Source organism: Anser brachyrhynchus, assembly GCF_964034855.1.
Source record: "Anser brachyrhynchus genome assembly, chromosome: 2".
Lineage (NCBI taxonomy): Eukaryota > Metazoa > Chordata > Aves > Anseriformes > Anatidae > Anser > Anser brachyrhynchus.
Window position 1 is genome coordinate 46,412,967 of NC_137695.1, and position 24,512 is coordinate 46,437,478.

At 36.1% G+C, this 24,512-nt stretch overlaps 1 protein-coding gene across 2 annotated transcripts in view; it reads left to right on the forward strand.

The window, feature by feature from the left end:
• TMEM108 (transmembrane protein 108) overlaps positions 1–24,512 on the forward strand; it is a 276,598-nt gene that overhangs the window by 50,200 nt on the left and 201,886 nt on the right. Inside the window, exon 2 of one of the 2 annotated variants that reach the window (XM_080583505.1) lies at positions 5,798–5,849. The exons of the other annotated variant lie outside the window; for it this stretch is intronic. The gene's annotated coding sequence lies outside the window, so the exon portion shown is untranslated. The remainder of the gene's footprint in view (positions 1–5,797; positions 5,850–24,512) is intronic. 2 annotated transcript variants of the gene reach the window in all.

Here is a 24,512-nt window from a genome sequence, read left to right on the forward strand (position 1 = left end):
CTGTACACGATCAAATGTTTCATAACAAAGCAGATTAAAAAAATAAAAGCCACTTGTGAAGGACTGTAGAACTTTTTGCAAAAATTTCAAGTACCCCTAGAAATGTCCCTGAATATAATAAAAGATGTAAACTAAGAGAACCGCCTTTCTTTGAAAAACAGAAGTAAAAAAAAATCTGTCCTCTAAAAAAACTTCAAAGAGAAAAAGTAGGATTATTTCAATTACACAGTCCACATCGTAAGTTTTCTAAAGAAAGTGTAATTCTGTGTTAATAAAGCTTCTTTACCTTGACAGTACAAGGTTTGGTTTGAACCCAGAAACCTGTTCTGGAGTTTTAATATCTCCTTGAATAAGCTCAGAAAAAAAAGAAGAGGTTCTGCAAAAGAGACTTTACACCACTTATTTTAAGCCTTCCAAAAGGAACTTTTTGCAGGTTTCATTTTTTCTTTTGTGTGTACAAAAACCCAGACTTGTGAAGATATGTTGCTTTTCCATCACTTTGTGCATATATGCTTATAAATTTACTAGGTGTATCTTTAGAGTGACTAATGATAAATTTGGACTTTGTTCCTGTAAGAAGGAACTTAAATGCATTAGAACTGCATTCACTCGTGTGGCAATTTCTGCATCACTTGAAAATTCTCGATCAGCATTCGATTTCTTATAATCTCTTAATTTCTTTCAACCACAAATTTGGGGTTAGATCCAGGAACTGTTGTGTAGTACCTAAGATAATGTTTTGTTTTGTTTTGTTTTGTTTTGTTTTGTTTTAACATCAGTGTCAGGCTACATGATTGTAACTTTTTTAATCTTGAAGCTCTAATTGCTCTTTACATGTTCACTGCACCTCTCCATTCCAATCACCTTCAGAACTGAGGTCTTACGTAGACATTGACAAAGTCAATGTACATATGTACAAATCTGCTAAAAAATTGAAGAAAGTAAGGACCATTATATCTTAAAATATACACAGAGCAAACATTGCAGTGTATGTAATGCAGATAGAAATGTTGCTAATGTGATTTTTTTTGTATCTGTTGGTCTATAGCTGCAGTTTTAAAGAAGTCCAGCATATCTATTTGTATTGCTATGGCACTGGGTTATGTAAGACAGAAGACCTATCAGAATTTTCTGAAATAAGGTAGTACTCTTGAGCACCTCTGCATAATAATTCTCTCAGGCCACTGTTTCTGTCTGTTAGCATGAGCATACTTTTTTTTTCCTTTTGTTTGTGTCTTCTTGACTTCATGATGCATAGCAAGAACAGAGATGAGATGAAATACTTTCCTTTTCGATAAACATTTATATTCTTGATTAGTCTACTGGAGGTGAACCGGGGAATTTGGAGAAGTCAAAAATATTATTTTATTGTCTTGCTTTGGCATTTTTTTTTCCTTATTACAACATAAATTTAAAGAAGCATCAAAATTAGTCAGTCTGTCTTCACATGCATATCTTGATTTCAGAATGGCCCAGTCCTGCTGTTCTGAAAACCATGGAAAGGAAAACTACTGCTTGTGTTCACTTTTGAAACAGAGAGCCCAACTTGAACAATACATTTTGAAATGTATTATTTTATCAAGGTAATGGCAAGCAAATAAAGGCAAGGAAATGAAAGGGGAGACAGTTGTGCAGTCAGTTCTTGACAAGAAAGATATAGAATGGACGTGGAAAACAGTGACAGGTGAGGCCACTGAAACTATTTATATAATCCACACCACTGTAATGTTTGAACCTTTTGGAAAAAAAAGGCAGACTGAGTCAGGGGGAAGGAGGGGAGAGGTGGAGGTTAGAAACCACTAAATCAAAGGGGAGGTCAGAATGTCACGAAAGGAGAGAAATATAAATTAAATAAGATAAAGGGAGACATAGACAAGCATGCAGTTTCAGAAAGCCATAAGATTGTAACTGACAGACCACAAAGTGCAAAGGGAAGAACTGATTGAAGAGGAATTCGTTACATTGCACGTTTTCATCATAACCAAGCTCTGCACTTACGTGGCTGAGTCTTCACCTTTTTGGTCGCATTGTTTCCATCCCGTGTGGCTGGATTGATTCCTTCTTTCTTTTGCCTGCTACTGATCAAAAGACAGGACAAGGAAGAAATTTCTGAGGGCCAACAGGTTATGAAATGCATTTTGTATAATGTAGCTAATTTACAGTGCAAAATTAAGTTTATCTGTCTAGTTACTATGCCGAGTAGTTCTGAATAAATCTGGCCATTACATAACATTATAGCTGTATGTTTCATATGACTTACTTTGCTGCTTCTGATGGCAAACACTGCTGCATCGTAGTGCCAGATTGATTTCTATAAAAGTGATATCAAACACCATAATTCCACTAACTTAAATCCAGCTATGTCTCAGTTTAAGCTAAGGTTTTGGCCAAAGTGTTTGATAGATGGTTGCTAGAAGAGGAACAGTAGTGTGGGAAAAATGAATAAGTGAGTGAGCTTGGTTTTACAAAGCATCTGATTCCTAAGTGAAAAGGTTAGGAAATGATAGGTGCCCACTCCCATCTTACTGAGCAGCTCATTTACTTATGTTTATTCCAACCAGAGACCTGTAAGGCTAAGAGATAGTTACATACCTTAATTCTATTGATGGAAAAGTCTTTCAGATGCTTTTCTGCTTTGTCTTAGATCAAGGGAAACAACTGTAATTAATTTAGCTATTTGGTCAATCAGAAAAACAATCAGCTGGCTTGTTTGATAGTGTTGATATCTTCACAATGACAACAAAACAGTGCAATTGCTGTTTCCCATCTTTTATTAATACACATTTGAACTTCTGATTCTGGATCCATATCAACTCTTGGTCTTCCCCAAAGTTTCCAGTAACTTGCAATCTGGAGCTTCAACAATTTCTGGGTAGTATAGAATGGCTATATGACAGTTTAGATAGTGGTTGTTTGGGAATTTCTCCAGACATTTTTGAGTTTTGAGTCAAGTCTGTTTTGGATAGGGCCTATGAACAATCACTGATCATATGAGAAATAATAAACTGCAGTGGGTTAAACAGCTACAAGTTATATCAGCCTGGGAATGGGTACCCAAAGATGAACAGAGGTGAAAAAATTGCTCCTTGAAGGCTCTGGCAGGAAAGAGAAGTTGTCATACCACTGGTTCTTTAAGGGGCAGCTGACTCAGCCCCTGAATGGTTTCTTTAAAATTCTATTTCCAAAGGCTTCAATGGGTGTTTAAGGAGTGAATTTCTCCTGTAGCCCTGGCCTTTACTGATTTCTAGGGTGCCAAAGACTTGTCAGGTGGGAATCTAGACCATCTAACCCCAGGGAAGATCATGTCAGCAACCTCATTCTGCATCAGTTTGTAGCAATGCCTGCTACTGAGAAAATGGCTGAACTCTGTAGGCACCAAATAATTGTGTTACTGCATTGGTGAAGAAGAATGGCTCAAAGTTCTAAGATTGCTTGAGTACTGAGAACTTTTCTTCTTCAATGAAGTAGGCAGACATTAAATTTAATAATTTGTATTGACTTTAAAAATTAATGATAGCCCTAAAGAAACAAGTGCCAGCAATAAAGTTTGTATTGTATATTTGCATATCCTCTATTTCTTCTTTTCAAATCTAACATTCATTGTGTTTGACCACAGTAAACATACTATTATTTTCAAACCCTTTAGGTATTACTTAAAGGGATATTGTCAATACTTCCCTAGATTCTAAGTTATATCTCTGGTTCACCATGTTTTGAGTTTTGACCAGTGCATTTTTCCTCTGCTGGGTTTATCCTTTTTGAAAACTGTTTCCTCCCCCTCATCTGTATATGACAAAAGCCATCTCTGGGGCTGATAGTCTTGAGATTGTGTGAAGATGCTTTATTTCCTCGTTTTTTAACTCCATGGAAGAAAAAGAGTTCAGCCACATGCAGCAAGCTTCTGGTTTTTAAAGCACTCACCGAATCAAGACATTCAATAGCAAGCATTTAACAGAAGATACAAGGGCATTGTTGTACTTTAGCCTTGTACAGGTACCTAGCTTCCCAGGGAACAGGAATAGTTGAAATAGACTGTCTGCGGAGTATAAAATGAAACATATGCCTACATCCGTTTGGAGGACAAAGGTCCAATTTGATATTTAGTGTCAGGAAAGAAGAACCCAACCTAATGTTTTAAGCAGCTGTCACCTCCGTAAGTGGCGTGCAACCTCAGATAATGAACGTCAAATTAAAAGCAGATTTGTTTAAAGACAAAAACAGACAACAAAGGTATTCCCCATGAACTGTCCTTTAGCCTTCCGTTGTACTTTTAAAGTGCAGTGATCTTTGATGCTAATGTCTTCAAATGGAGAAGAAAAGTGAACTTTGTGGGGCATGTAGAATATCATATTTGTACTTTTGTAGGTCAGAAGATGTTGAAAGACTTCTGAGACTGTTTACACCTCTTTTACAGTGAGACATCTGTCTGTGTCCACGCTTTTCACAGTTGTGGCTTTGTATAGTGAGAAAGATGTGAATGCCAGATGATGTTTACTGAAAGAAAAAAATCTTATGCTCTCCATCATGCTGAATAGCTTTTTGCACTTTTATTATTGTTATTATTATGCATGTTATGAAGAAGAATACAGTCCTGTAACAAAGGAGAACAAATTGCAGTTTCCATATCTTGTACTGAAACTCTGTGTTTAGCTATGATAGCTGTGCTATTTCTCTACCTGGTATTTTAGTTGAAATAAACTGTTCAATTTAATACACTAAATAATATTTGCTAAATATCAAAAAGGCCACCGAGTTCTGTATGTCCCTTGATACATAGGGGGCAATAGAGATTAATAAAGTACCTTTTCAATTGAAAGAAAGAAAGAAAGAAAGAAAGAAAGAAAGAAAGAAAGAAAGAAAGAAAGAAAGAAAGAAAGAAAGAAAGAAAGAAAGAAAGAAAGAGAGAGAGAGAGAGAAAGAGAGAAAGAAGGAAAGAAGGAAAGAAGGAAAGAAGGAAAGGATGGAAGGAAGGAAGGAAGGAAGGAAGGAAGGAAGGAAGGAAGGAAGGAAGGAAGGAAGGAAGGAAGGAAGGAAGGAAGGAAGGAAAGAAGAAGGAAAGAAAGAAGGAAAGAAGGAACAAAAGAAAGAAAAAAAGAGAAAGAAAAAGAAAGAAAGAAAGAAAGAAAGAAAGAAAGAAAGAAAGAAAGAAAGAAAGAAAGAAAGAAAGAAGGAAAGAAAGAAAGAAAGAAGGAAAGAAAGAAAGAAAGACCAACTTTACATTATTTCGAAATTCTGTGTCTGTGCAAATAATGGTATAAATTAAATGACCTGACAGCCAGTACTTTCAGTTTTTGTAAAAATAGTTTGATTTAGGGAGAGAGCTGCAATTTAAGATTCGCATGCTTACAGCATAGGAAAGACAAACAAAACTCTTTGCAGTGTCTTCCCAGTACAGGCAAGCGCTGTTAATGCAAAGTTTGTTCAGCATCCCTATGGAATTATAACAGTGAGGTCTTGACCTTCTTCTGAGGTATAATAGCTCAGATCTCTGTATCCATGAAGAATCTTTTTGAAGTCACAGGTTTACACTGGAGTGCTTTTCTGTCACAGTGTATCATCTGGCCTATTTGTTTTAGAAGATCACAGGAATTTAACTGAGTAAAAGTAGACTTAAAATACTTCACAAAGATATTTCAGTTTAAAAGAAAAGTTTGAGATCACAAAAATGGCCCTCTTAACAAAATAAAGTCAGTGTGAAAGAGTGTTTCTAATCTTGGTTCAGGCAATGATGAAATGAAAATACTGTTGTGCTTGATTTCAGGTTCACCATTCATACGTTGCTGTTCTCTTCTTGCAGATACAGAGGTAATCATTCTTAAAACAGACGCTTTCTTCATCGTGATAAGTAGGTAAGTGCACCTGTGGGTAGATGAACTCTACCAGCTTGTATATAAGAGCAGAACTGTACCTGTACTCTTTGAAGGAAGGCATACTGTGCACTTTGCTATGTGCCTGAAGAAAGGGTTTATTTCATCTTTACCTTGTTCTGGAGGTTCAGCCACATAGATGGCTTGTTTATCTACACTTGCCTTTTATGTCCCAACAAAAAGAGGCTTCGAAGAGCATAAGTAATGTATATTCAGTAGTAAGCTACGGTATCTAAGTTTAGAGAAACATCAAATTATCTTTGTTTAAAAATAAAGCTCATAAAGAAGATTGTAATTATTTGTAGAGGTGAGATGGAGAATCAGTAGCTTTCCCCATTTCCAGCCTTTAGGAAATAGCTGGACTTATTTTTGTTGTATAACATTGAACACTGTGAGATGGAGCTTTGGATTTTCAGATCCAGATCCTCAAATGTCATAGAATCATAGAACGTCTCAGGTTGGAAGGAACCTTAAAGACCATACAGTTCCAACCCCCCTGCCAAGGGCAGGGATGCCACCCACTAGATCAGGTTGCTCAGGACCTCATCCATCCTGGTCTTGAACACCTCCAGAACCATCCATGGCTTCTCGAGGCAACCTGTTCCAGTGCCTCACCACATATAAATACCTTTGAGAAGCAACTGCCTTGTGAGCCATTTTGTTAGGTAATGCATACACACAAAAGAAAAACTGTGGTTTTGTCCCACAGATAATTAAATCTTAAATACAAGTCACCATATAAAAAACGATGTAAATAATTTTTACCAACTTGATTTTTTCCATTACTGTGCAGATGTGATGTCTAAGATGTTCAGTTATTTGTGCCATTTCTTCCTTTTGTCCTTCTCATTTGTTCAGGCATTTGTTTTGACACTATTTCTTTCATCCATAGTGTTGGATAACAGTAAAACTGAGTTACAATATAACTTCTAAAATATCAGGTTATGAAGAAGAGCAGCATATTTCTTACAATGTTACATAGAAAACAAACTGTTTGCTTGACGTGGGCTTTCTTTTGAAATGGACCTATAAGCAGTAAGTTTATAAGAGAGAGTCTCTAAATATGCCAAGTGCCAAGACTATAATGCGGGGAAAGATTACAAAAGAACTTAAGTGTAAATGCATTGGAAGTCATGGTAAGAATTGATAATCTCATGTTCTGAAAGGGTGACCATGAAGAATACAATGCTTTCAAGCATTTATTACTCCATAAAATACACCCAGAATTTTAAATGAAGGGCTATAATTCTGTGAGATTGCAAGATAAATGATGGGTAAATTGAGTTTATACGTATTCATTTCCAAACATCACAAGAGCAATAAAAGAGCTAATAGGTACCATATAATGTGAATTGCACTGGCATTTTTATTACATAGTTAGGGGCAAAACAGGCCAAAGGAAGGAAAATGGCTTAACCTGAAGTTCAGAATGTCCATCAGCAGGGGAAGTAGTCTAAAACAAAAAATGCTTGCTTTAGAAAGTATTTTTGTCTATGAATGTTAAATGTGAAGGTCAACTGACTGTGACCTCAACTTTTGTTTAGTAGTGTAATGTGTGTATTGTCGGCTCTGATACGCAGGGTTCCTGTGTTTAGGAAACATAATTATAGGAAAATAGAATTTGGGTATTGAAGGTTAATGACCTTAGTGTATTCAATTTCATGCTATCCACAAGACAATTAAATTGAGTTTGTTCTAATACTATTTTTAATAGCTGCTGGACATTTTCAATTTAAAAGAGCACTCCTAGTGATTACAGGGCATGAGAAAACCAAATAACTTGAAAGAAATTTAACCTATTTTACCCGGTCTAATTGTTGTCTGGGTTCACTCCTTATGAAATCATCTGACTCCTAGTTCTCCAAGTCAGGTGGGGTTTTGCTGGAAACAAATCCCTGTGAATGCAGTGCACAGAGTGCTGAACTCTCTGCTCCTCTTGAAGGTCAATAGGAGCAGAAAGATTTGGCAATTAGGATCAGAGCCTGCTTTGCACTTTGCTCTTATGTTGACTGAGGGACTCTGGTCAAAGTGCTGTGTATTTTAGATTGTTATAATTGAATATAAGTAAGATATAAGTAACTGTGTTGACTTATAAAATTACATTGCCACTGACTTGGCAATGTCTCACATGCTCCATAATTGCTATATGCTCAAGAGTCTATAAGCAAATTTTTTTTTGTAACATCAGTGGTAACATTTAGTCTTCAGTTCATATTTTGTCCCTCTGAAGGCCGTAGAAACATGCCATTAACTGCTTACAGACAGAATCTTGTGTTCTGATTTCTGGTAGAGCTATAGGTTTTAATTGTTTGGAATGGCGGTTTTCACTTAAGCAGTAATTGTCTTTCAGCAATCTGCAAGTTTACAAATGCAGCAGATGTGTGGCTTCATTTTTCAGGGAGTGTGGCAAAGCATTGTCAGATTGTAACTTAATCATGGATACTGCTGTCAATGTCTTAGCTGCTTCAGTAGTTGCTATCCTGCAGCAACAACATAAAGGCAGAATTTAGACCTTAAACTTCACTGTCTTCTGAGGTAATGACAGCAGTTAAATTAAAACAGTCTATTAATTACAGTGAAAAAAAAAAAAAAAGAAAAAGGAAAAAAACAACAACAACAACTTTGGTTCATTTGGGGGGTTGGGGTTGGAGGATTACTTCTCAGTTATCAGAATTACTCTTTGCATGCTAAAATTAATCTGATGTCACTTTGGGGTATAATGTATTTCTGGGCTGGCTGCTATACACCCCTTATGATGCTGTGAGTGCAAACCCCTTTTTGCTCTGTTACTGGAACTATTTTCATCACCATTGTGCTTCCTGGAATGAAGAAGACACAAAAACCATTTTTCCAGATTCTTATGACTTTACCATTTTACCACTTCAAGATTTGAAACTCAAACCTCTCACAAGGGAAACAGATAAGGAAAAAAATCATTAATGTTTTCCCATGATGAATCCTTTAAAAAAGATTTAATTAGTGAGCATTAAAAACAAAATTGTTTGGTTGTAGTATGAGTAAACAGGCTATTCTTTTAAGCAAGAAAATAGTTTGAAAGTTGGTGCAAATTTCTAGACAGAGGCAAATTCAGTAAAAAAAATTCTGAAGATCTGTCCTTGGCAGGTGAGATGAGAAAAATGTCCGTGTATATATTCCAAATGACCTTAAATAATAGGTTGTCTGAACAGGGGCTTTAGCTATGTCCTAAGTAATACACTGCAGAATTTAAAACATTAATAGGAATTAAAACTTAATTTCAGAATTTTTGTTTCATTTATAATATATTTTATAGCTACAGGAATTCAATTACAGTATGTATTAAACCCATAATTTGTCTGATGATCTTTACACGAATCTTTGCAATTCTACCAGTTTATGGAAATAAATTCTTATGACAAAACATGGGATGAAATGTGAAATGCTTCTTATGTTCTGTCTGGAAAAAAAATGAGACTTGTAGAACATGAAAGGGACATTGCACTCATCAGTTGGAGTTCTGTTTATGTAGATGTTAGACAGCACAACAACTGGTAATAGCCTTATTTTCAATAATATTTTGGCTAGTCTAGTTTTTGATACATTAATTAAATGCCTTAAATACTTATCGTATTGAAAAGGATTTTGGTATTTTCAAATCAGATGTTACACGTGGGAGTTTCTGCAATACAGACAATGGGGAATGTAGAAATTATTACACTTGCCTTTAACTGAGAAAAGTATTAGATTTGGATTTAGAAATGATTTTTGCAATAATTTTATTAAGTAAAGACTATTAAAAAGACTGAGATTTGAAAGTATGTGAGATAAATCTAGTCACCTTGTAATTACTTCAAAATCAGATTAGCAATAAAGACTTCATTACAATCTTTGTAATATAAAACTGCTCAAAAATATTTAGATATTAAGAGCTCAGTCACTAAAACAGTCTAGATCTCACAAGATTACAGCTTTCAGCTTCTCTATCTTACAGTTAACTCTCTTTATCAATGTACTGTAAGATTAAATCCTTTCTGATGGCAATCTTTATTCTGTGTTGAAATTTGCTTAAATGCCATTGAAATATATAAAGGATAGGATAATTTTCTTTTTTATCTCACTCACATGTGCCCATATGTGTAATATGAAATTGTAATTCCACTCTGTTTCATAGTATGGACATCTATTTACTTTACATGAAAAATTATTCTGCATACTTATTCACCTTATTCTGTATACTTAGTGTAAATACAGGAAATAGTGTTAATAAAGGAAATGAGCGAGTATTAGCTATTGAATTTCAAATTCACATAACTTCCTCATCTAAACAAGGCTATAGATGAACAAACCACCCTCATTCAGCTGCATTTTAAAATAGAATTTACAAATTAAAACACCCTTGCATCTCCTTTCTCTAACTCCAAGAGCTTACACAGAAATAAAGGCAATGATGGTTACTTACATTTAACTAATCTATTCATGCAAACACTTTTATTATCAAAATTCTGACCACTTTCACATTTATATATATAGACATATATAGAGATACACTCTCATAAGTATACAAAATATATCAACACCATATTTATAGTGTATGAGCATATATGTGTACCTAAAATATCTTAGGATACATACATGCATGTATATCTGTTTGTATTTACCTGAGATATTATCTATACCAAGAACAGACAATTTAAAGTTTTAGCTTGTTTTCTCCTGAATCTGGGGATGTTAAAATGACTTCTGCCTTTCTCATTAGTACCAAATCTATATTGAAGTACAAGCATACATTTCAATTACAGAATTTTACTCATGTTTTAAATCTGAAATTAGCTCCAGCTGTCTTTCATTCTCTCACAAAAATAGTTACAAAAACAGTCTGTACTGAATTGTTATCAAAATCTGTCTGTTTGAAACTCTAGTCTTCAGTCTAATCTCAATTCTAATGTAATCTGGGTTACAATTTTTAGTAATCCAGAAAAATTTATTCTCTTAGGACAGCTCATTCAGTTGGCAACAGAGAAATGGTAGGTCTCTCATGAACGGGTGTCTCTTTCCTAAGTCACTTGTAATTATTATTGGAAGAATTCTGTATTTTAAGCTCTTTCTTTTAGTGAGACACTGAATTTCTAGAGCATAAAATGACAATCTAGGCCATTTATATTACACACAATATATATTTTTTTCCTCTTACAACTATACATTGATTATTTCAGTTATAATGGCCAACCATGTAGTATGAAATGGTATGAAACAATTGTAGTCCATTCATCAGTATTACTGTTTTGATTTTGACCATTCAAACATACTCTCAGAAAGAAAGGACAAAAAGCAGAGATAAAATGTTTTGGGTTTGTGGTTTGTTTATTATTATTATTATTATTATTATTATTACTATTATTTTATTTTATTTTGGGAGGAGGATGTTTGTATCTGTTTGGAACAAAGACAAAGAAAGGAGGATTGGCTATTGCTTTCAGCCTTTGCAGCTGCTTCAAGCTGAAGTGACAGGAGGGCTCACAGAATAATGACGGTGATGTGAGGTTTGGTGCATTTTTGGATTGCTGTTTCGGTGGGGATGCACAGTCAGCCCACACTGAGTTGGTATGTGCCATACGTGCTCATGAACATCATAAATAAAATGCAGAGCTATGTGAGACCCTCTTGAGACTACAATGCCTTATATTCATCCAGCCTAGCACATTAATTTAATTTATAAAAATGTAGCAGATGACTACTACATATGAAGATGGTTTGTTTCAAAGTGGTAAAATAAAGGTTCCGCCTATATTGATATTGCCCTTATGTATGTTGCCACTACTTAGCTCTTTATCATTAATTTCCCTTTAGTTCAGAATTAAAATATAAAAAGACAGCTTCAGAAAAAGAAGAGTATGTTCTAAACATGGTTATAACAGTCCAAACCTGGTGTATAAACTCCCCTCCAGTAACTGAAAATAAATAGTGAATGCCTTAGGCAAAGAAACAGCTTGAAATCCTTCTGGAAAAGAAAGAAATGATGTTATCTTGTTGTATTTCACTCTTCTGAGGCCTACCTAGAACTTGAGGCATCTCCTGAATTTAAAATACATCCATCAGAATCCAAATGCTTCAGTACTGAATGTGAGAGCCACGAGCTTACGTGGTGCTCAGTGAATACCACTAGGTACGGATACAATTAGAGGACTACGCATTCAAAGTGTATGAAAGGCATCTGATAGATCTTATATAGCTCAACAACCTTAGGGTAAATTGTTACATGGATTTAGCACAGCATAGTTGCATGATTTTACCTCTTAGCTGCATTCTTTTTGTCTCCTACTCTGCCTAATAATAACAATAATAATAATAATAATATAATAATATGGCGGGCTGGGGAAGAAGGTGAGATATACCTCTTCCCATGTGAAAGAGTGGTGCCACAGTCAATATCTCAGAGATATCAGAGTTATGGTTGTTCCCATCATGCTCTTCAAGACATGTTCTGGTGTTAAACTAGAAGGAATGATTTAGACATGTTCTGGGGCAAATCTGCTTGTGTATTAAAAATAGAAGGCAGAGACGACACTATGAATCAGAAACCGGTCAGAATTCCTGTAATATGCATAAACATGTATAAAAAGAAATGGGTAATTTTATATGAAGAATTTAAACAAAATGCCAAGCAAAACCCCCACAAAATTGCTTTGTGCTTGGAGAATAAATCATATTGTCACATAGGAATTTTTACCCAGGAAGAACTGCTATTCTATGTCCTATCACTTCTAATAAATGATTTCTTTGTTCTTCACCTCCTTCAGTTCTGAAGCTTTAGTACCCAGAAAAGGTGTATGTAGCACTTTTGAAAGTGACAGTGTTTCAGACTAGAAGTATTCTTCTGCTGTGGTCCTATGCTCCTTCTGGGGAATATTACATTGAAAAAATGAGGAGAAAACTGAGCTGAGAAAAATCTAGTCCTGCTGATGGGACACAGGTAGAGGGAGAATATTTTTCAGATTTCTTTCTTGTCTGGAATGATGAGGAGCTGGTAAACACAACATCGAACAGAGAATGAGAGAAGGAAGTGCCAAAGGTTATAGTATAACAGCCTTGGGTGGAAAAACAAAGCGTAGGAGTGAGAAGAGACATTGCTGGAGATGTTTTGTTTGTTTTTGAAAGAAAGAGGCTAAGAAGGATAGCAGGGGAGTAGGGAAATGATTGTGTGTGGTCCAAGCATCCAGAACTCTTGTTAAAATTTAATTAAATGAAGCAATTAAAAAATCTTATCTAACAAGTAAGTAATCTACATGTGGCTATCATCTGTTCGGTGGACTATGAATCCACGGCCTTCAGGGAATATCATAAATCCGGATGATGTCCATGAAGCCTGATGTTGCATTTGGATCTCAGTCTGACAGATATGTAAAATCTCAGGGAGACAGACAGCTCCCCACTGTCTGCATCTGAGGAAGGTTCCTGTGCAATGTTTTAATTAAGGTTATTTATTTCTTTATTATGATGATTGCATTTTAATTGCTTACGAAGCACCCCAGGGGTGGAGGTGTAGGTACCTTATTAATTTTATATGACAGTAAGGAAAGGGAAAATGTTGCAGTTTTAGAAAATAAAACAGTAGTTATAGACTTCTGATGCAATTTAAGAATAAAAGCAATATGTTTCCTTAAACTCTCATAGATGTTCAATTAAAAAAACATTATCTTATTAGTCCTCTCCACTTAACATAGGTGACTGGCAGTGTAACTCAGAGCTAGGTCCACATCTTCACTGGACTGGTACACTAGCTAGACACACAAAAGCTTTGTGATGTGCATCTGTACTTGCAGAATTTAGTGGGACCTTTTGTGTAGGGTCAAAGTAGACGTTAATTCTTCCATTCAAAGCACTGCCTGAATAAATCTTTACTGGGGGAGTATGATGGCAAAAAGAGAGAGAGAAAAAAAAAAGGGGGGGGCAAAAAAAGATTGCTGCTTCATGATGACAAGGCCCCCAGCTGCTGCTTCTCCAACTGTTCCTTGAGTCTGTGTTCCGTAAGTGGACAAGGACAAGGTATAGATAGATATCTGGAGTGAAATCCGTGTTGTATAAAGATAAGCAGTGCAGGGCTTTTTATAAGCTCTAGGCTTTATCAGCCTCATGCAAGCAATGTTTTTGCTGCCAGGAACCCAAGTTCACAATCTGTATTTCTATATACCTCTGTTTGCATGTGTAGATTCTTAGATGTATAAATTCATCCTTGTGAAACGAACTTGTTTGATGCATAGCACAATATATGAGTCCAGCTGAAGTGGTGCTCTGGAAGTTGTGGGGGAATGGTTTCTGTTGTTTGTTTTGTTTTCTCCCATGAGCTATTTTTGCTATTTAATTCTTCATTCATAAAATGTTCTTGTACAAGAACAGAAAGATTTTTCTTCCTTCCTCATCTTTATTTTCATTGCTTAATTTACAAATGTCGAAAGTGATATTTTCAAGATGCCTTTTATCTGACCAAAGTGGGCTTTTAGGTTACTTCCAACACTGAAAATTGTTCCCTGCAGAAAAAATAAAATAAAACTGAAACATTTCAACAGCTATTAGACATTCTACAGTAATTCGAAATTTATTGTAGCTTTTCAGGTTTTAATATGCACTTTAATTAGGAAACGGTTTGGCATTTTTTTCCAAAGACTTAAAGGAATACCTCACTGGGATTATAAACAAGAAGACTAGTACCAATTACCAGGGGAAGTTTTTTTACTCGGTAGTCAACATAAGGTCATATTGCTGATTTTCTCCTTTTCCTTCCCTTCTTGATGGAAAATCTAGAGCTCTAAAGATGCTGCTCAGTATTCCCCTCATTTAACTGCTTCCCACTTTATTTCCTTCCTGATTTTCTAATGTTGTATTGTAAGGTAATGATTTTCTTTCCTTTTAAGCAGGGAACACCAAGTTACAGAACAGAGACACTTGGGAAACAGGATCCTCTCTTTGTTTGGCAGCTACTGGTAACCTTCAGCAGATGATATACTTTTCTTCTCCACCACTTACCTATTTGTAACAAAATAATAGACATTTTAATTCCTAGAAGACTTAGGTGATACATACTTGCTAGGAGCAAGAGTTTATTGTTGACTGGAGAGTAGTGCAGTGAACGTTTGCTACTTTTTGCAAAGTTTTGCAGAATTTTGCAATCATTTTGTTTGGCCTATTCAGCCTGAAACTTCAGAATGATCTGTTTTCACAAGACAATCAATGTGAAATGAGCAGTGAGACAGAGTTCTGTATGCGTGTGCATTTTTTTGGTGCATCAGACTGATGTATAACCTGCAAAACTTCTTTATACTGATTTTCATTAAGATATTTGATATATCGATCTTAAAAATTACGGAAAAAACGGTATCTTAAGGATTGCCACTTACAATAACACGCTGGAGCATAGCTTACTCTTCTGAATTGCAGTTTGAGTAATGTGTCAGTAGAGCCTGGAGTGCTACTGTTTGTTATGTCTGTTCTGCCACCTAGAAAGCTCGTTTTAACTGGGGTTGTGGTCAGGAATTAGGTACTTCTACATCATCATGTGGCGGGATACTTCCGTGTACATTCCTAATGTATCAATAGTACTGTGGGTTGATGTTAATCTCCTCAGAAACTGGCTCCCTTGTAGCTATGACTTTCTCAGAGCAAATTCCCATATCTCAAATAATAGAGGATTCTGTGAGAATGTCCAGTTTGATCCTTGCTGTTAATAGTCGTACCACTTTTCATGCGGCCACAGTTTGCTGTACATATGCAAGTAGTTTTCATGTGCAGAAAATAAAGCTGCAGCTTCCAAAACATTCTTTTTATCCAATCCCTCTTTACTTTATCTGCCTCCACTTTATTTTTAAGGCAGTGCATCAGAAAGAGTGTTCTACTGTCTGAATCTTCTTGGCCTCTATAAAGAATAAAAATATATTGGGGGAAGAGAGGGGCATTTATTGGTTGCACCTGGATGCCTAACGTCAATGGCAATAATTCAGTTGCCAGAAGCATGTACACGGATGTCACGTCCTTGGCCACTCACTGTTACATGGAGCTGGTGTAGAGCCAATTCTTCACCTCTGGGAATTCCCTTCCATCTAGCTTCTGTACTCTGAGGGCTAGAGTTTCAGAGTAGTAGAGACCATATAAATGATTTTTACTTCACACTGTGCTTTTCCAGTCATTGCTCTTAAATAAATTGCACGTGAAACCTGACAAAAATTCTTCAGTTGTTTCACCTTTGTTTTCCTTGGTTTTCTTCTACCTTCTTCCCTTTTTCTCTTTAATCCCCTTAGTTTCTTTCTGCCTTTTCCCCTGGTCTCTCTTCATCTTCCATGTCCTCCTGCCTGTTCTGTTTCCATCCCAAGCCAATACCGTCTGAGGCAGTGCCTACAGCACAAGGAGACACATATGAGCTAGCTTTAGACTAGCTAATTTTGGTACTGACAGCACAGTTTCTATTTTTGTCTAAAAGCCCAAATACGTACCCAGCTCCTCACCAAATACTGCACACGCAGTCACTTTGTGCTGCTGTCGGTGTCTGAGCTAGTTCCCATATGTGCAGGCATGGTGATTGCATTTTAGATGCACTCTGAGTGTGATGAAGAAAGGTTCAATGTATTCACTGCCTCCCGTTTTTAGCTGCTTAGTTATTGCTTACAGTAAAAAAGGCACCTCACTTATTAAGGAGCTAGTGTCTGCAGTCAGTCACTTACATGCAAGGCCTCTTTACTCTGTGGGAGGCACGGCATCCACAAAGCCCTGACTAGGCTCTTCTGGGTTGTCTGAGTTCTTTTAAAGTGTATTAAAAAAAAAAAAAAAGGATACAGCCAATGATATTTTTTTTTTAGGGATTTGAATTTTTTGTGGCTTGGTAATTCATGGAAGTGGTTTTTGAGCTTAATTTTTTTACTTATTCACTATTTATTTTATATTTATCTTAGATTTTGTTTTTGTTTTTTACTTCATGAACTCCCTTTTCCAACGGAGCTTGATATTAAAGCACATTTATTTGATCTAGTTGTTTGTGCACCTGCATCATCAAAATTTCTACACAGCTTTGAGAGGAGTGTTTGCTGCCATTCAGTCTCTGCTACAATTAAAATAGCCAGGGAGAAGACTTCATGCTTAGCTATGGTCACATCTACAGCAAACTGCATTAGCTTTGTGGTAGTGGATCGCAGCAGTGACCAGACAACTACTTTCCTCATCTTCAGTAAACTGCCTCAAAGCAGTCAAGGAGAGAGGTGATGCCTAATGGAACTTAAACAGCTGCTTTAAGTAGTTTTGGCTTGAGTGGCGGCACAATATGAGGCCAGAGCAGTGGCTTTCTAATGGCTGATAATTGTGCAGACCACCGGGTGAAGAGAGGGAGATGCTCAGACAAAAGCCCAAGTGTTTTGGGAAGTCAGGATGGTTCCCTGTAATCATGTCTATCCCTTTGCAGCAGCACATTGCATATGCAGCAATATGCCATTTCCTTGCTTATTAGCAAATCTGCACCCAATGGTTGCTTGGTTATGTCAACAAGCACATGTTTTTTCTCTTCCTGTTCTTGTTGTTTTTATAAGATTGGAATAGTTTTGGAATTTGGAGCAGGCAGAGGTTAGGGCAGCATATCAAGTATATCAATTACTGACTGCCTGAGTGTTTTTTTTTTTTCCTGAGGAGACCATTTTAAAAGAGTTTGTGGAAGACTAGGTGTGTGTGAGCTCAAGCTCTGTAGCAGTCTGGGATGGTGCCAGTTCCCTTACCGCGGTACCATTTGTTTGTTACTGGTTGTGCCTTTCTCTCCTTTGAATGGAAGGGGTCTCTCTATTTTGTAATCAACTCTCCCATTCTGTTTTTTTCCACTGCAGGGGCAGGATTTTGTACAAATATGTTTTTGTTAATTGTTGTAATAATTTCATTACTTCTATTTCATATTGGAATCCAAATAAAATGCCATGTAATGTATTAGAAATGCCATGGTAAATTACATAAACTCCAAGTACATTTAGCAAATTATGATATAGCCTGTCTTTAATTAGAAAGACCTTGAAGGGTCAGATGCATGACATATATGCTCAAGGTGGAAATTCTTTTAAAAAGGCATATTTAACCCAGCTTAGCAGCAGATCAGCTCAGTAAGAAAAGAAAAGGAGTACTCTGTATGTAGAATGAATACAGGATATGTCTGATTCTTTGTTACACTTATAGTGTTGTGGGTTTTTTTTTCATTATTATTTTTAAATCCATCCGCAGCCATCCATTGAGTGCTCTGGGTTCACTCTATGATGGATTAAGAATTACAATATAAGCTTTGACAAAACACTGCTTGTAAGTGTATCTCCATTTTCTCACAACTCCTTCAAAAGCTATAGAACAGAAGGAGAAAAATATGGGCTGGGAGAAAACTAGACCATTTGGTGTCTAGGAAGTAACTAACTCTTTATATTTATCCTGATCCTGTTGAAATAGCGCCATTACAATTGACATATTCAAGAAATACTCATGTGAGTAAGGTCAGGGCCTATATGTGATTCGTTCAGTCTGTCTTGCAGACCTGGATGTTTTTTGAAAGGTCTTCTGAGCCCTAAAAGATTTAAGCTTTTCCCATAGGTTATTACAAATTACCTACCCAATAGTGAATCTGATTGCCCTTTCTTCTGCAGAGATACATGTAGCTGGAAACCCCTGTTTAAAATGTACCTGTAAGCAGAGAACTCTGTTCTTACATACTAATCCTAATACCTAAAACATTAATAAATATTGTAAACTTTTAAATATACAAATACCTGTTAATACAGGTATACAAATAATTGTTAATAGAATCAAAATTTTGTAAGTACACAAAAGTTTGCAGACTTTGGTCAACAGAGCTTTATGTCTTGGGCACACATTTCACTTCCTTATTAAAAGTATTGTGTTTAAATCTTCTTTCATCCCTTTTCATAGCATACGAACATGACTCTCTGTGATTGTTTAAAAAATAGAAAATCTATTTCAGTTCAAGGCCTCAAGATCTTTTTTGAGCTAGCCTTCCTTTGGCCTGTTTTTCCTTTGTGTGCATGTGTATGCCATTGTCTTGGTTTAGTTATGTCCCTACAAAAGCCTGCTATTCTGTTTATACAGTCTTTCAAGTCTCTGCTCTGATATAACTCTCTGTGTTAAGTGTTAGGCAACAGGAAAACGTGCTCTTACTCTTACTATTGTCACGTGTTATGTTTCAGCTCCCAGAACAGGTTTTACCTTCTCTTATGAGCTGACAATTTGGTCACATATGGCATGAATATCAAAGAGAGATTGGGTGCAAGAAAGTTTCTCCTTGTAAATTTTTATTTCAGAGTTCCTAAAGATCTAATTTCTAATAAGTGCTCATTTGTGATAGGCACAAAACACGATACACAATATATAGAAGTTTTGCAGGGTCCATAGAGATTTCTTTCTAAACATTTGTTAAGTAGGTACACCACATGCACAGATAATTATAAATAAATCCAATTGGTAATTGGGAATGGGAACCATCGAATGCTATCTGCTCATTAACTCTCAAGCATTCTGTAGGAAAGCAGACATGAATATGTTCCTATAATGGTGTTCATTTCTCTTCACATTTTTATATTATGCTTTGCCAAGTAATTCCTTGGCTGGAAAACCCTGATAATTTTGAGTTTCTTGACTGTTCACTCCAAAAAGTCAGACACTTGAAATATATTATGCATCATCTTGTCCTCTGTATTTTCATAAACTTGAAAGTGTCATTTTATTTCCAAGTCAATTAGTCTGTAATTCTTTTTCAGCTGTTCACAAGCATTTTATTCAGAGAACTTTAATGAAGAACATTATGAGTGAAACAATTCTTGTGCCTTTTTATTTAGCCCTTATTTAGGTAAGGTTACCTTTGGCTTTTTGGAGTAAAGACTGCCGGGTTAAGATGTAGCTGAGATTTCTTGTAAGATACGACTCTTAAGCTTGCTTGAGCTCTTGACTTTTCCAGCAGTCCTTACCTCTGCACTGTAATGTCCCTTGGGGAAACCTTTTTTCTTTGAGACAGGCTTTTTTTTTTCCTTCTTGTGCAATTGGCAGTTAGTTGCTGTCTGCAAACCTGCTTGTATGAGACTGTCATTTTTCCTTTTCTGATGTTGGGCTGATCTGAGGGTGTTTTGCTTAATGTGTTTTTTGTTGTATCCTCCCAGTTTCTGTTTTCCAAAAGTGGAATTTCAAAAAATAAGTTAATGATTGCTGTATGCTTAGAATTGCTGTAGCAGACTGCTGAAATTCGTTACTTAGTTTTTACTGTTCCCTCTTTCCTTAAAATACAGAGATTTCTGCTCAAACACTGAAAAGTAGAATACCTGTTTTAGCTAAGCTATATTGTCATTATGAGACATGATCAAGTAAAGTGGTAGAAATACACTTGAAGCCATTGATTTATATTAACCATCACGGAATTGATACTCAGTGATAAAACTTTATCTACTTGAATGCTGAAAGCATTAGTTCTACTTTTAATTGTGAATCAATAGTTTACTATTTTCATGCTTTTCAAAATCAATGCAATAATATAACAAGAGCAGCTGTTTTGGTCTGATTTAAAATTATATTCCAGAAAACGTAGATGTAGATAAAATACGTCTTCATGAAAGTTTAGAAGTTTAGCCATATATAAGGCACACTAAATGTTTTCAGATTCTTGAAATTTCTGTATGTAGTGCAGAAGATTTAGGTAGGCCTACATTTTTCATATTTTTTATTAGCATCACTATTCTAAAAATAATAAATACTTGGCTAAATTCAGAACACAGGTTTGTCTTTTTATGTATTTTTGTAATGAGAAGAGTACAATCTATATATCCAAAATAACAGCAGCTTTGCCTCATGTACTATTGAGTAAGAGAAAGACACTTTGAAGATTGTGATAGTTCTGGCAAAAGCTATTCAGCTGAGCAACATCAGAGTGTATGGAAAGGCAACATGCTGTTATGTGGTGTTGTTAATTGGCATACAAAAATGGATGCATTATAAACGTCTTACATTCTTTCTTAGTAGATGTATTTAGATGATTAAATAGTCAAGCTTTGAAGAAGTTCAAAGTTGTTTTGGTTTGCACCACGTCTAACAACGACATGGACCTTACTTGAATTGAATTAACAGCCAACAAAATAGGGTTTCATCCTGTCTTCATTGAAAATCCCATCAGAATTATTTTTGCAGCAGCGTTTGCACAGGGTTGTTTTGGAAGAAAGAGGGAAACACGACTGACCCATACTATCTAGTAAAGGTGATTGTTTTCTCATTCGGTTCTATAAATCACTTTTAGTCATGTTGGTGTTCATCCTTTTCACTCCTCATGGCTCTTCTGTCACGTCGGGCTGGTCTTCAGTGAAATCCATGCTGTGCAGAATGGCTCACATAGTGTGACTTCATTCTTGCATATTCCTCTGTACCTTGGCTTCTCCTAGCTCTGCTTCTTGTTATATAGTAGAAGCCACACAGAGTGTCCTCTAGAGCTTTACTTTGTTGTTATGCAGCATGTTAATTCTAGAAGCAAGGCCCTCATACAACTATCATAAATAAGACCATATGCTTGTACAAGCATTTCTTAAACTCTGACATGGAGTCTGACAATGGGGTTTGCTTACTTCCATCAGTCATCAATCTGTTTCTAAACCCCATATGTACAAAGTATGTGTAACAGATGTTTTGAAAAACTTTTAACGGAATTCACGTGTCCAAAGAAATTTTTTGTTATAGTCTGTGTAGAAGCTGTTGTATCAAGCAGTTGCCCTTCCACGCAGGCTAAATGAGGGAGCAGTTAATTCTCCTTTGTTCAGCCATAGCAAAAATAGTAAAAGCTGCTGGTCAGAACAGAGGCATTGGTAGGACTAAGCAGAAACCATTTAGGCTAAAGCCTTTTCTTGGGAAATGACAAAACAAATGCAGGAACAAGGACTAATGGGAGAAAGGGAAGAAGAAAAAGGAAATGCAGCAGAATGAAATGCAAAGAAGCCAAAGTCACACTGATCTTTGAAAGATGAAGGGAGAGGCAGTCTTGGGATAAGTACTGACTTCAGTAAGGCATGGAATTCCTTACAGGGTTCAGGGAAATTGGAGTTTATTCTTTTGTTGTATGCAAATGGAGTTACATGAAAAACATCTGTGCATCTATCAGTTTTTCCTCTCCAAGGGACTAATCTAAAATCTGCCAGATTTGACTAACCTTCATCCAAGAAGTGGGCAATGTTAACCTGAGTCAGACCCTGAGCAGCTGGTGACCAGGTATTTCAAGACAGTCTCCTACTAGTAGCTCAGCTGATCTGGTCATCAAGAATAACAAGTTGTAAGAAAACATTTGAAAAGGGGTTTCAAGGGTGTATTGGAAATGTGTGCATTTGTTGGCTCGCTTCCAGGTTTAGCTGCTTAGACTGTGGAGTCGAAATGAGCATTTGGATGATCTAAATTCCCACTGCAGAGTACAGATAATAAATCCGCAATTAGTAACTCATGCATTAGGTCCATTTAGGAGGCCAGCTCTTTTGTATTTAAAAGTTGTAACGGCAGGGAACTTTCCACACTCTCCAGGCTGCTCTGCACCTAATCGGCATCAGTGAGAGATGGGGAAAACAACCCAGTCTCAATTTTCTAGGCTCATTTTTCAGCTGTCAGAACTAGTTATGGCTTTCCCTTCTAGACTGAAAAATGCTGACAGTATAAATGGATGAATTGGGTTTGCTGTTCTTGTAAATGGGTACAATTCCACTGAAATTAATACAATGCCATTGAAATTGCCTGTAAATACTGGTACACTGCTAAGGTTTTGAAACACTTTGTGGAATTATGTTACCTTTGGGTTCATGTAAATGATCAATTTTATTATATTTATTCCATCTCTCGCTCCCCCCATTACTGTAATTTCAGTTGAATGTCTATAAAAATATTTGGGTGGCTGAGGTGATAACTTGTTATCTTGAGGAAAACTTTCTGTTTCAGTAAAATGAGTTAAAGTTAAGTGATGTCTTCTTTGATTGCAATCCTTTGCTACTCAATGGTCTGAATTTGAATGAAACTGCCTAGAAGAAGAATGAGAGAATCTATGATTTACAGTAGAAACGTGGTTGCATACTATCAGTTTCCCACAGAAACAAAGGGAGAGAATTTTTGCAAATATATTCCAGGTTAACCTTTCAAGTCAGCTTTCCTGTCACCAACATAGATAACCTGACCGTCTTCTTTCTGAGCTAATCCTGATGGTTTTTTTTTCCCTGGTCAACCAAGTAACACAGCTACAGAAAGCTCTGATCACTCTGATCAAGTTTAAATCTGTGTCAACGTACTAAAAACTGAGGAGTGCATTATCTTCCAGCTAGAGGAAAGCACAAACACTTTTGCTACCCAGGTTGCCAGCAAAGGAAATAGGAGTTAAATTGTCTTTTTGGAAATCAAGAAAGTTTTTATAATGAAGACCAAGAGGCTGATTTGTCAAAATAAATGGGACAGGGAAGTGGTGGTGTCACCATCCCTGGGGGTGTTTAAGGAAAATTTGGACCTGCTGCATAGGGATATGGTTTAGTGGGTGATAGTGGTGGTAGGGTGATGGTTGGAGCAGATAATCCTGAAGGTCTTTTCCAACCTTAATGATTCTATGATTCTATAGTAATCAAGTAATACAGAAAGCAAAATTTACTTAGATGAAGAAATACTGGATATGAAATGACTCAGTAACTTGTATTAGATATTTGCAAAGCTTTGGTTTCCATTTACGTAACTCAACACTTCAATATTTGACTTCTTTCATAAAGACTTTCTTAGGATCTGGGGCTTTGTTACAGTGGCAATCTTTTTCATTGGAAGACTTTGAACTGTACTTCAGTGATGTAGTATTTTCAGTTCTTCTCAAACTATTTATTTACTTTTTTCACCTCTCCACATTATCAATTCAGAAATATTTGAGACAAAAGAGTTTAACAAACAAAAAAACACATAAAAAAATAGATAAAAGCTTAGACACAAATCAGCTTGTAAAGGAGTAATAAATCAATGAATATTACCTCTGTGGCATCTAGTTCTTCTAGAGACAGCTTCCCATAGTTGCTGTTTCTGCCCTAACAATAATGTAAGGACACTTTAAGTGTTCCATCACATTTAGTATGTTCTTTGTTGACCTACTATTTTGTTCATATCAGATGGTGGAGTAAACTCCTTTGTGAGCATGAAACATGCAAACAAAGGAAATGGGAGAACTGAGAATCCTAGAAAAAGAAGAATTTTAAAGACGTTCAAATATAGTATAGAAGTGACCAGATCCCCATGCTGTAAATTTTAAAAAATCCACTGATACAAAAGCATAGTTACAACAGATGAGAGTCTGGACATAAATTTTCTAGCTAAGTTTTCTTATCATATTTTTTTTAATCCAATATTAATAAAATTGGCATGAGTCTGACATTTGCTGCTTACTTTTCCTTATAAAGCAGATCAGCTACCCATAAGAAGGAGTACCCACATACTTACCCACATTCTTACCCACATAAGAAACAAATATTGCATAAACTGAGAGCCTGTATCCAGACAGGAAAATGAACATGTCTGTTCGTCTTCACTGTATGCAGAGATGTCTGAAATTGAAACAGACACAGAAGAAAAGAGACAGTGACTAAGTAGTTCCTGTCTTTCTGTTGTTAAGATTCAGAC